Source organism: Myotis davidii, unplaced genomic scaffold (genome assembly GCF_000327345.1).
Source record: "Myotis davidii unplaced genomic scaffold, ASM32734v1 scaffold570, whole genome shotgun sequence".
NCBI lineage: Eukaryota > Metazoa > Chordata > Mammalia > Chiroptera > Vespertilionidae > Myotis > Myotis davidii.
The window spans coordinates 86406-96224 of record NW_006283631.1 but is presented as its reverse complement, the minus strand read 5'-3'; the positions used below and the strand labels follow the sequence as shown (position 1 = coordinate 96224).

Sequence of the window (9819 nt, the reverse complement as noted above, 5' to 3'; positions counted from 1 at the left end):
ACATATGCAAATTAACCGCCATCTTGTTGTCAGTTAACAGCCATCTTGTTGTCAGTTAACTGCCAATCTTAGTTGGCAGTTAATTTGCATATAGCCCTGATTAGCTAATGAAAAGGGTAGCGTCGTATGCCAATTACCATTTTTCTCTTTTATTAGTGTAGATTGGAAGGGTACTATGAGGTTATGCTGTCTCAGAGTATAGTAGTCACTTATTTTTATAACAGTTGTAATTTTATTTATTATAAATATACTTTGCTATAACTAGGGCTGTCATAAAGGTAGAGATATTGTGTCTGTTTTTATCATTATGGTCTTACTGTCTTACAGATTCCAGCAAGAGCGTAGCTAGGCAGCTTTGTGCCTTTTTGAAGATTGCTTTGGTCAGCGGGGGTTGATTTTTCTTTTGCTTCATCTTGGGAATGGTTGGTTTCTCCTCTGCCTTGACTTTGCGCCCTGAGTGTTTACTCTCTTCAGCTTTCCTGGAGTTTTTTGTTTGTTTGTTTGTTTTTGTTTTGTTTTGTTGTTGTTCTTTTGGTCTTTTCCTGCCCATGACTCTTATTTTGCTGATCCTGATGCGGGCAGCTTTCTGAGGTTTGCTGTTAGAATGCTTGGCTGTATTTGCAGGACTCCTGTCATTGGCTGCAATTTGCTAGTTCTCCCATGAACATGCAAACTGGGCTCTCAGGCTTGAATTTGGCCATGGGAGGACCACTGATCGGCTCAGAGACTTTATGTTTCTTCTTCTTGGCTTGATCAAAGGGAGCTTTTATGACCCCCAACTTTTTCTGCACCGCGTTCAACTTGATGGCTCTGGAATCTTTTGTTGTGATCACCTTGAAGCCTTTGGATCACCTAAGACCTGTGGAAGGTGAATATCCTCACCAGTGTAGCAATGTATGAAACGCTATCACCTGTTTCAGTCCTATTTTCAAGTGTCCTTGGTCCTTAAGACTCAGGCTATTCTTTCCCAGACCAACATATTCACAACCAGGCTGCTCCTCTTAGCCAAGGGGATCAGTGAGGGCCAGGACCTGGTAGGATTTCTCAAGGGAGCAATGGAGGATTTTTGTTTTCTGTAGAGAACTGGGAAGAATCCAGAGGCTTTGAAAGCTTGATTTTAATATCATCCAAATTCTTCTTTTTATTTTTAAAATATTTTATTGATTTTTTACAGAGAGGAAGGGAGAGGGATAGAGAGTTAGAAACATCAATGAGAGAGAAACATCGATCAGCTGCCTCCTGCACACCTCCTACTAGGGATGTGCCCACAACCAAGGTGCATGCCCTTGACCAGAATTGAACCTGGGACCTTTCAGTCCGCAGGCCGACGCTCCATCCACTGAGCCAAACCAGTTAGGGCAATCATCCAAATTCTTATTCTCTTTTTGTTCCTGGCTTGGTGCTGGAGGTAGTGTCAGGAGATTACTTGGACTATGGACTGGAGCTGCTACTGATGTGTTCCTAAGCTCTGATGCTGGATTACTCTCAAGTATCTGAATATTGCTGCTACTGCAGGACATGGGGAATTCTGGATTTGGTGGTAGAAAAATGTTTCATTTGGAGGTTGCAATCCAAAAGAAGTCTCCATCACCAGGGAAGTCTCTATCACTGCAAAAGGAGTCAAGAGAAAGTCAGTCAGTCCCTGGTAAGTAAGACTCTCCCCCTAACACCAATGCAGCAATCTTGCACTTTCTAACAATAGGAAAGGCATTCCTACTAGCTCTTCTTAAGGATCATGGACAGATAGGAGTCAACTATTCTAGTTCTTACTGGTGATCATTTGATGCCATTGTTTCATGGTATTCTTTGAATTTCACAGGGTTTTGATAAGTCAAAGAGTAAAAGTGATTTTTAAAAATAAATAAAAATATGTAAACATGGCTTCATGCAGTGTCTAACACATGATCTCTATTACTTATTAAATATATCTCTTCATTATAAAATGTTGCATAGCCCACAGTATATTAAAATTTGGCCTTTGAGATCTTAGGCAGTAATTACACCATGAGGGGATTATTTTGTCTTAAAATTTCAACTGGTTTAAAAGAAATGATGAAAAAGAAAATGTAGTCACCAAAAATCTGGTTTACTAGGTTTCAGTCTGTCTCCAAATGAATTTCTTCCAAATCTACTTGAATGAAAGTTATAAAAAATGGGTTTTCTAACAAGATACTGAGAGACCATTAACTATAGAGATGTTAGAAGTCTACCCAATAATAAATGGGATCACTTGAATGTCATAAGCTCTTTTTGTTGATGTGGCTATTTTAAATGATTGCAAACATAATGATAATTAATTACATTTCCTGAAACTATAAACACACTGTCTATACTGAGAGCTGAAACAAATCTGATATTTTACAGCAAAATGCCAAGTGGCATTTGTTGTTTTGTAAGTGTTCCCTGGAATAAGGTACTTGAACAGGATAAAGATAAAAGGGCAATGTCAAAAAGATGATTTATTTCCCAATTGTTCATTCCTTTCCAATAAGCAAACAACATTGCTACACACTTAAAGAATTCACTATATTGATGAGGGAAAAGAAATCTGTAGTTCATCACCAACTATCTTTTCATTTGAGAATTCAAGTAAATTTTATTTTTTTGATTATCTAGGTCATTCTATGTCTCTCTGGAGCTTAGGATTATGCTTGATACATAGTATGTAAATAATAAGTATTCATGGGAGAACTGTGCTTCCACTTTGTAAATAAATGTTGTCAAAAAAGTAGTCTAACACAGTGGTCGGAAAACTCATTAGTCAAACAGAGCCAAATATCAATAGTACAGCGATTGAAATTTCTTTTGAGAGCCAAATTTTTAAACTTAAACTATATAGGTAGGTACATTGTTATTAACTTAATTAGGGTACTCTTAAGGCTTAGGAAGAGCCACACTCAAGGGGCCAAAGAGCCACATGTGGCTCGTGAGACGGAATTTGCTGACCACGAGTCTAACAGGTCACTGATATGCAAATCTCACTCAAGAAACTCTCAAAGTTTAATAATATTGTATGAAATGCAATGCTTTTGTTTGATAGAAATTAGTAGTAAGTAGTGTTCCCACAGCAATTATATAAAACTAAGACCAACTAAAACCAATCTCTGATTTCAACATAGCACAAATCTTATTTAGTAAGAGGAAAAAAAATTCAGGTTCTGATTCCTCTGGATCTACTCAGCCTAAATAATTCTGATGGTTTCATAAAGAAATTAAAACATCCAGCAGCTTGCTCAGATCATTCTGATAGTTGATGGCAGAACCCAAATTAATATCTGTGTTTCTCTGCTTCTAGCTCAATGCTCTTTTGGTGCATAGCAGAGATACTGTTAATAAGAAACCTGACCCTACTCTTTGTCAAATAATTTAATTTGTCAGTTGTCCTGCTTTTAATAAATCCATACTTACCAAGGATATATAGGAAATGCATGAACATTTCCTAAGTTTTTAAATATAATATATTCTTCTGACAGAAAATATTTCCCTATTCATATGAACATACTGAAACCATCAAATGTTTATATTTCACAATACAATCACACCTTAACCTTGATTTATCAATTATCTAATTTACATTACTTAAAATAATGAATCTCTAATCTATTAGTGTAGTAGGGATATCAAATAAATTTATGAAGATAAATATTTGATTCTTATTTTCATTTTAATATGTACCATTTTTCACAACTGTAATTCTTCTGTATTTTTTACTCAATTATTAACTATTGAACTTTGGGTTTCTTAGAGCATATTATAAGGGATGGATGCATTTAAAGCAAGGATGAGGAGACATGTTTTAAGAAAATAAATTAAATTTGTAATTCCAAAGTTGGCTCATTTTAATTTTCTTCTAAAAGTTTTTATTATATGGAATTATGATTGTTTATTTGTTTACTATATGGAATTATGACTATCTGCTATTTGTTTTCCTCCCACTGGAACATAGAATGTAAAAATAAATAATTTATTAATGTTCCTTATAACTCACGTTGTATAAATATTCTAAGCATATGTTGGTTCCATCATCATATATTCATTTTGTTCAGAATGTGAATCTTTTGAATTAAAAAGCTAGCCAAATAATGATGAAGTATTTGGAGAATAATAAATGAAAATACAACCAATGACAGTTTTTTGTTCCTGTTGTCTCACCAGTTTTTCAATAATAATTTGGGAAAACCATGAGATATAGCTGATATTTTTTACTTTTAAGTCTGAGACACCTAATGATTTACAGTGATAACTATCTTCCCACAATATTGACATCTCTATTTTTTAAGTATATTTGTTACTGATTTCAGAGAGGAAGGAAGAGGGATAGAAACATCAATAATGAGAGAGAATCATTGATTGGCTGCCTCATGCACACCCAATACTGGGGATCAAGCCCACAACCCCGGGCATATTCCCTGACCGGGAATCGAACCTGACTGCCTGGTTTATAGGTTGGTGCTCAATCAGTGAGCCATACTGGCCCAGCAACATCTCTATTTTCAAGAAATGGTGTCAACTCAGGCAGTGTCTAGTAGTCTCACAGATCTCTTAGCCCTCCTTTTGTTTCCATCTCTCTTCATAATTTCATAATCTCACGATAATTCTTTCCTATTCCTTACTGTAGACAAGAATTAAAGATAGGAATAGCTATCAGAGACTATCAGTGTATTTATAAATTCATACAAAAAGGATAATTTATTTTGCTTACATGTGTATTTAACTATTCAAGTTTATCCTCAAGTATTTGAAAACTATTTGTGCTTCTCACGTTTCAGAAAGTAGTAGCTGGTTTCATTGTCAGGTGTGCTCTTCATTTGGTAGCCTGTGAAAATGTCTTCCATAAATAATACTAAAAAGCAGTCTGGAAGGTATAGCTGGGACATGACTATAGTAAATGTGATGATATAGCTAAAAAATTGTAAATTGATGCAGTACAGGGCCAAGAAGTATAACCCTGAGGATTTGACTCCTTGTTTCCTTTCGGATCTTTCTTTAGTTAGTGCCTTTGCCTTAACTCTGATATTTGTCCCAAGGAAAATCAGGTTATAACCAGCCATTCCCATATAACTAGGTGGATGAAGCCAGTCCTGAAGGTGTGAGTACTGTCATGCATCATCTCAAAGGCCAAATATTAACATCTTGTCGACTATGAAGCATGTTATGATTTACTTGTCTCATTGTGTCTTTCTTATCCAAAACCTATGATGCCCACATTCCTGAATATCATGCTGACCTATACCTTGAACTCTAAGATGCATGCACATTTTACTTAGAGTTGGGTTGTTATAACAAATGGCTTGATCTTCTCACCTACATAAAATATTTTTACTATTGCCTTCACAGTTGTACTGCTCCTTTTTTCTACAGTATATTTGGGTAGAGTATGATGTACTGTAAGATGTCATCTCTCTGGTGTTATGTTTTTCATTCATTGAAAGTTTTTCTGTTTTTCTTGGTTATTTTAAGAAAGGGCAAATATGTTCCAAGAATAATGAAGTGACTTGTGATTTTTAGCTCCATGGCTACAAGGTCAAAACCTGTTCGGCACTTTGAAGGATGTGAGTGTTTTGCGGGGGTGGGGGAGGCTATCCTAAGAGCTCTTGGCCCATAGCCACTCTGGCCAGCCTGTCTTTACAGTGGTACCTCTCATCACTGTTACCACCGCCCACAGGTTCTCATCTTCGGGGGGCCATCAAGACTATTTCAGTAAAAAGAGGAGGTTTCCCTCACGCTTCTTAGGAACCACCCTCGGATCATTTATTTATTTATTTGCTAATTAGAAACACTGCTTTGTTTTTGTGTTTGTGTCAGTTGTTAGAATGCCTTTTCATGAAAACTAAATGTTCTCTATTTTTCCTCTCAGTTTTCAGTCAAATCCTTTCCATCAAACCCACAGTTTTGCAAATGTATGCTATCTGCTGAGACAAGCTAAAAAACATTCTTAACCTTCTGATCACTAATTACTTAGATTCCTGTCATTCCTGCCATTGAAATATATGAATATAGTTGCATGTTATGTTATGCAACTGTAATTTAAAGATACCTTAAAAAATTGCCAAGGTCACACAATTAGTAAGTGTTAGAGCTCAGATCTAAACGCATATCTTTCTGTCACTAAGGCCCAGACAGTTTTTGTGGCACTGCAGACATTGTGCTCTAGAAACACACACACACACACACACACATACACACTTATGACACATTTAGTTCCTCTCATAGCTATATTTTTTGCTAAAAAATCTTATAAATTATTTAATTATTAGTAAGTGTTAGAGCTCAGATCTAAACGCATATCTTTCTGTCACTAAGGCCCAGACAGTTTTTGTGGCACTGCAGACATTGTGCTCTACAACAGCGGTCGCAAACCTTTTGGACCTCACAGACCACCAGTAGTCCGCAGACTACCGGTTGGCGATGGCTGCTCTAGAAGATGTCGGTAGGTTGGTGGCCGTTTGATTCCCCAGAACTGAACCTTCAGAGGTGTCTTACAATTCACAAAGCACTATCATCGATCTGGTTCCATCTGAGCCTCTCAACCACAGTACAGGCTGTGAATTATCTCTCAGATATAAACAAGGGAGAAACTGAGGGTCAGAGGGCTATGGACTAAGAGAGAGAAATTCCAGGTTCAGTTAGAAGATTTGAAGTGATATCCAAAATGTCTTTGCATTTTATGTAGAGGTAATAACAGCTGAGGGATTCACCTTCGAGAAACTCATGCTATTGAAGCATATAATAAGGAACAGATGACAGGATGCGAGTCTCTGGGTGTGGCTGTCTTCTTTGTGTTGGATTTATTTGGGACCTTCAACCTGTGGGGAGAGGGCTCAAATATGAACAACCAATGACACACTTACTGAATGAATTTGTTCTGCCTTCCTCCTTTATTACTTCTGTTTTTCAGTGCATCCTTCATAAAATCTGTCCTACCAGGCCTGTGCCAAAGGCCTCCTTGCTTCCCCTGAGCTGGTAGCATGCTCTATTTAGCCTACCTTGTGATTTGATCTGTTGCTCTGTCCCAAACACACTTTACATATTTAGTGTAATCAACATTAATTAGAAGGCCATCCCATAATAGAACTTCATATTAGAAAAACATTTCTGGGGGGAAAATGCCTTATTTGAAACAGCTATGATAATCATAATCATTATATAACTAACATTTTTCAGCCTCTTGTACTATATAGCACTTCAACATTATCTTCTTTAATCCTCAGAACAGCTCCATGAGTTAGAGATGATTTCTGTCTTTCTTTTTTTGGTACATGAATTCTCCGATGCTTAAAAAGATTAGGCTTCCCAGAGCCACATAGAGAGTGGTAGAGAGATTATTAACAGTGATTTGTTGGATATCAGAGTTTGTGTTTGAACCACTACACTATAGGGGGCTGGTAGGCACTATGTGATGAGATTATACTTCATCTGTCCCATGTGGGCCCATTTCAACTTGGGGGTGGGGAGTAATTCTGATTTACAGTAATTCTGTGGAGCTCTTATGTGGGTTTCTAGTCTTTCTCTTTAAAGGGCAATCATTTTTTATAATGTCAGCTGATTACTCATGAGCTTCATTTGGTGCTGGGTACATGTGTTTAAGGTGTGCACACAGCACAGAAACAATGACACCATCAAGCATTAGCACACTAGGTGCAGGACTGCAGCAATGCAGGTCCTCAAAGGTGGGGGCCGTGTCACTAATGGAAATTCTCAATAACCCTGCATCTCATAAGGAGAAAACAGTCATCCTATAAAGGCAACCGGGCCTGCCCCATGATCTTCCACGAGCATAAATATATCATGTTCTCAACTCTTTATTTCCCAACGTGCTCCAGCCTGTGTAGTCATCCAAGCCACCACCCAAAACACGGAAACTAGATGAAGTTAAGTGGCCACAAAGCCTCCATGGAAGGCTTGAACTGCCAGTTCTTGGAGGCACTGATGAGCTTTGCCAGGCTGCTGCCTGCAGAGTAAAACAGTAAATGGACAAAGCCAGCTGCCTGCCCTGCCCGGTCCGAGACGTTAGCTAAGCATCTCTATTGGAGAAAGCGAGGTGTCTCTGTACGTGGGGAGGTGCCTCCTCCCTTCCTCCATATCATCCCCTAACAAGACATTCAGAATCAATAGTCTCTACTGCAAAGCCCTTTCATGTCGGAGGTCTTTGGGAACTGACTGTGACATGACAACAAGCAGGAGAAGCTCTTTCCTCCTCGCTTGTTTCTGAAGCACTCTTTGGGTTCTCCTTGCCCTAGATTGTTGCAGACATCAGCCCATTGGCAGTGGCAGCCAGTTTTGGATGCACTGCTCTGAGCCTCAGAGAATCACAGGTTTCAGTCCGTTGTTGCGCTGGCGTTATCTGAACCCCAGGCCACTGGGTTAGTCACTGCTTTATCACACTTTGTTGTTATTTTTTTTCAGTGCACCCATCGGCCTGTCAAATCTTGTTTTCCTGGTTCCGACAGTCACTGAGCCATGGCCAGAAGACAGATATGTATGGGGATTCTGTGTTTGCGGAGGAAAAAAGAAATCAGCCCTAATAGACTAGCTGTTCCTCACCCTTGAGGTCTAGCTGTGCCACATGCCGAATGGTTTCTGTCAAAGCAGCCATTCTTCCGGCTTAGGCAGCTCACAGAGGTTCCCGGGTGCAGTACATTCTTTTTAAAATTTGTTGATATAGCCTGGCATCAAATGAAAAACTAAGCTCAACTTCCGTGACCCTTGGAACAAGCCTGTATTGCAAATATCCACGGAACGCGGAGCCAGGATTTGGCTTGATGACCTGCTGACACTTCTCAGAAGCGAAGTGTCCATCAGGCTTCCAATTGTTGGGCCTGAGTAAACAGTGCCAAATAAAGGAGGCCTGTCACTTGATTCTTTGGCCATTTATCTCTAACTCGTCTGTATTTTTGTAAATGTATTCCTCTGGTCATGTTCACCTTTTCCTTGTTCAATATGTCAATCTGAAAGAATTCAGACAATATTCCAAGTAAACCAATAAAGTGACTAAGTATACTTTACAGCAGAAATAAAGAAAATAAATGACCATATCATTTCTAATGTTGACTGTAACATGAACTAAAAATAATAAGTTGCCAAAAGTTTGGAAGCAAGATTGAAAACTCATATTGTAGGTTTTTAGCAGGTCCATTTCAGAGTCCAGAGTTATGTTCCAAATGCATTTTGCAAGTTAGATGTAACTATTTTTGAATCCTATTTGTTTGCCTAAAGAAGAGGGCATTAAGCTTGAGATCAACAGCAACTTTGTGAATTCCTTGAATACTTTTAAAAAAAATATTAATTGATTTCAGGGAGGAAGAGAGAAAGAGAAAGAAACATCAATGAGAATCATTGATTAGCTGCCTCTTGCATGCCCCCTACTGAGGATCAAGCCTGCAACTGGACATTTCACATGCACAAATGGTCTTTCATCATAACTCTCCTAAGTGTCTAAAAAAAGCTTTATCTTAGAAAGTCAAAAGTCCAAATTGAAATAAAACAAAAGTAGAAGATGGGATTTTTACCCTCTTTGAACTTACAGTTCATTAAAAATAACAAGACTAGGTGTGCAATACTCATAATGAATCAGGGCTTATTTTAAGGTGTATGCATGTGAATATGTGTGTTCACCCACACCTCCGTGTTTTGGGGCACACGTTCGTGCCTCCTGTTGCTTACAGCTCAAAGTTTTCTAAGGTTTATTATCTGTTTCTTAAACATCATGAAATAGTGCTGTACAGGGTACTATTTCAGGAGACCCAATTTTCTTTCCTGATCCTGCTATTTAATAACTTTGTGATCTTGACCTTATTACTAAATTTCTTAAGCAAGTTT

General features: G+C 38.1%; 1 pseudogene; it reads right to left on the bottom strand.

Moving 5' to 3' along the window:
- Positions 1–313: 313 nt before the first annotated feature.
- Positions 314–8596, bottom strand: LOC107183412 (annotated as a pseudogene).
- Between the last annotated feature and the right edge of the window lie 1223 nt (positions 8597–9819).